Source organism: Oncorhynchus kisutch, unplaced genomic scaffold, assembly GCF_002021735.2.
Source record: "Oncorhynchus kisutch isolate 150728-3 unplaced genomic scaffold, Okis_V2 scaffold1558, whole genome shotgun sequence".
In the NCBI taxonomy this organism is placed as follows: Eukaryota; Metazoa; Chordata; class Actinopteri; order Salmoniformes; family Salmonidae; genus Oncorhynchus; species Oncorhynchus kisutch.
Genome location: NW_022263503.1, coordinates 49,419 through 52,921, shown reverse-complemented (window position 1 = coordinate 52,921; position 3,503 = coordinate 49,419). Strand labels below are relative to the sequence as shown.

Genomic DNA, 3,503 nt, shown 5'->3' with positions numbered 1-3,503 from the left:
TTTTTTGGTGTGTTTAAGAGATTTCACTTCCAACCTATTTTAGCATAGCAACTCCCCGGTGACCAAGAAGGTGTTGATAACGGCGATTCATAATGATCCCGTTGATCCGGTCACGGCACCATGTAACGGCTCTGCACTGTACCGTTCTGCATTGTGTTCTTGTAAAGGTGTAGGTGGAGACGAGGCTCTGGACACAATCTGCCGGTTGTCTCTCTGTAATGACTGCATGGAATGGATACAAATACAAGCAAATGTTATGCTGCCGTCTGGACTCCATTACAAGTATATTTGCCTGATAAAAGACAAAAGACAGTGCAGAATGCCCGTGAGAAAATCACCAGAAACTCAAGATGTCTGCACCTGAAAGAGACCCTCTCCCGCAACAAGGCTAACGGTAGCTGGGCTAGCCTTGCAAAGTTGCACTCGGAACATGATTCCCATTCACATGAATATATATTCATATAAACAGCAATGCAACAGTAAATCAGTGACGATATAACTGGTGCTTGTCTCTTGTGCATTTGTGAACATGTGCATTCAAAAGACCGGAGCATGCATGCATGCCTATACTGTTAAATAACCAGACTTACCGGATCCATTGTGGAAACTACGCGTTTCTTCACTTGTCTTAGAAAATAAGAGTGTTGGCTACAGTAGTACAGTTACTTTGTTTTAAGTGTTCCGGGAGTCGACATTTCCTTCCGTAAGAAGGGCACTCTGAGTCCTTAACGAAACACAAACATAACGGGCAATTGATCTTACTTCGAATCTGAAACCTAATAGTAAGCATCAACTTCAATGACAGTTAACATAAAGTTAAAACACAAATATGAATTTCCTGCGCCACAATAACATTGTCGCCGAGGATGGCTAACTAACGTTAGTGTTTGATTCAGATCATCCGTTTTGTCATAAAACAGCCTAGCTAGGTAGCGAAATGCTAACTAGACTCGGGAGTTCGTGTGGGACATATGTGCTTCAGGAGTCTGTGGGTTTGATATTATTTCACCATGGGCAACAACAACTGGCTACTAGTTCGTTTTCTGACATATGTAATCCAATATCTTGCATTACTGCACCAATACTATAGTATAAATCCATTTATGCTTTAGAGACAGGCAGAAATGTATGCAATTACTGCATTTCACGGAGGAAAACGGGGGAGGTCATGCTATTTCAATTTCAGTCAGGGGAGGGTTTTGTGTTTTTTAAAGTTTAGTCCAGGGAGGGTCATTTAATTTGTAATTGATTAAATGTCAGTATTTGTCACCATTTTGGAATTTACGTATTGAATTCCCATCTAACCTCAGTGTACAACCCTGCTCTCTTTTCTTTCCCTCTCTCTTTCTCTCTCAATTTCAATTTAAGGTGCTTTATTGGCATGGGAAACACATGTTTACGAGTGAAATAGGTTATAAACCAAAGTGAAATAAACAATACAAAAATGACAGTCAATTTTACACTCAAAAAAGTTCCAAATGATGAAGACAATTCAAATGTCATATTATGTCTATATACAGTGTTGTAATGATGTGCAAATAGTTAAAGCACAAATGGGAAAATAAATCACATTAATATAGGTTGTATTTACAATGGTGTTTGTTCTTCACTGGTTGGCCTTTTTCTTGTGGCAACAGGTCACAAATCTTGCTGCTGGGATTGCACACTGTGGTATTTCACCTAATAGATATGTGAGTTTATCAAAATTGTATTTGCTTTAAAATTCTTTGTGGGTTTGTTTAATCTGAGGGAAATATGTGTCTCTAATATGGTCATACATTGGCAGGATGTTAATTAAGAAGTTATGAAGTGCAGCTCAGTTTCCACCTCATTTGTGGGCATGTGCACTTGGCCTGTCTTCTCTTCTCTATGCTCACTGAGTCTGTACATAGTCAAAGATTTCCTTCATTCTGGGTCAAGTCTCAGAGGTCAGGTATTCTGCCACTGTGTCCTCTCTGTCTAGGGGCCTAATAACTTCTAGTTTGCTCTCTTTTTCCTTCTTCATCCCCTGAAGATTTCTCCAGCAGTTCACTTAATCCTGGCTCATCAACCCCATTACTCCTCAAAACTAATAACAATCGCTCCCTTTCCCTCACATATTTCTGAAAATGATCACACCTCCCAGTCAGATGTCTCCCCACCAATTTCAATGTACTATTGAGCCTTGTGTTTCTCAGCCTTGTGACAACACTTTCCTCCCGTCTCTCTCGGGCCTGAGGACCCCGCTGCCCCACCTTTTCCTGGATCACATACAGGTGTCTTCCCTTTCTCTCCCTGTTCCTGGATCTCATCCAGGTGTCTTCCCTTCTCTCCCTGTTCCTGGATCTATGAGGTTTCTGTGTTTTACACTATAGCCATTACCATATATATCATTGAATATTATCTGCTGTTGGCTTGTGTGGATGTATGTATGTGTTATGCAACATAGCTGACTTGAAACATTGTTAAAAGTTCAAGGCCATGGGCCTTTCTCATGATGGAAAAGTAGCATGAAGACAGGAACTGTTCAATGAGTTGGGAGGGGGGCACATTCAGAGCGGGATGTTGTGAGAACAAGCGGTCTTTTGTTAGATAACAGGAGCCAGGTGCGAGATAAACAGTATGAGCGCATGGATGTTCTTTCGCAGCAACAGTTACAGCTATCAGCAGAAGCGCCAAGAGGCGGGGACCCGTCTGAGCGCCTGCAATAGGCTGAGCAAGTTTAAACCACGCCCAGTCTCTACTGTGATAGGCAAACAGACGGGTTGGAACTGTCTATCACAGTATAAAGAATACTGTTTACATACATCTTGTCAGTTCTCTGGTTTGCCCTGCGAGGTGGGACAGAGAGGCCGTATATACGAAAATTGCATTTACCACTTATTGCTTAGCTAATAAAAAATACATAGTATACAATCGGTGACTCATTGTCATATTTATCCTGATACCAGATTCGAATTGACGCAACTCTAACAGATCTCATACAGGTGTCTTCCCTTTCTCCTCCCTGTTCCTGGATCTCATCCAGGTGTCTTCCCTTTCTCTCCCTGTTCCTGGATCTCATCCAGGTGTCTTCCCTTTCTCTCCCTGTTCCTGGATCTCATCCAGGTGTCTTCCCTTTCTCTCCCTGTTCCTGGATCTCATACAGGTGTCTTCCCTTCTCTCCCTGTTCCTGGATCTCATCCAGGTGTCTTCCCTTTTTCTCCCTGTTCCTGGATCTCATCCAGGTGTCCTTCCCTTTCTCTCCCTGTTCCTGGATCTTCATACAGGTGTCTTCCCTTTCTCTCCCTGTTCCTGGATCTCATCCAGGTGTCTTCCCTTTCTCTCCCTGTTCCTGAATCTCATCCAGGTGTCTTCCTTTCTCATCTCTGTTCCTGGATCTCATCCAGGTGTCTTCCCTTCTCCTCCCTGTTCCTGGATCTCATCCAGTGTCTTCCCTTTCTCTCCTTGTTCCACAACTCTTGCCATTTGTTTTTAACCACAGTTCTTATTAACCGTTTGGCTTCTGCTTTAAGGATTGACAA

The 3,503-nt window shown here is 42.5% G+C and overlaps 1 long non-coding RNA gene across 1 annotated transcript; it reads right to left on the bottom strand.

The window, feature by feature from the left end:
- Positions 1 to 250: 250 nt before the first annotated feature.
- Positions 251 to 1,157, bottom strand: LOC116366735 (uncharacterized). The gene is made up of 3 exons (XR_004208308.1): positions 880 to 1,157; positions 591 to 724; positions 251 to 292 (listed from the first exon to the last, which is right to left on the bottom strand). It is a non-coding gene; the product is annotated as an uncharacterized LOC116366735 (long non-coding RNA).
- Between the last annotated feature and the right edge of the window lie 2,346 nt (positions 1,158 to 3,503).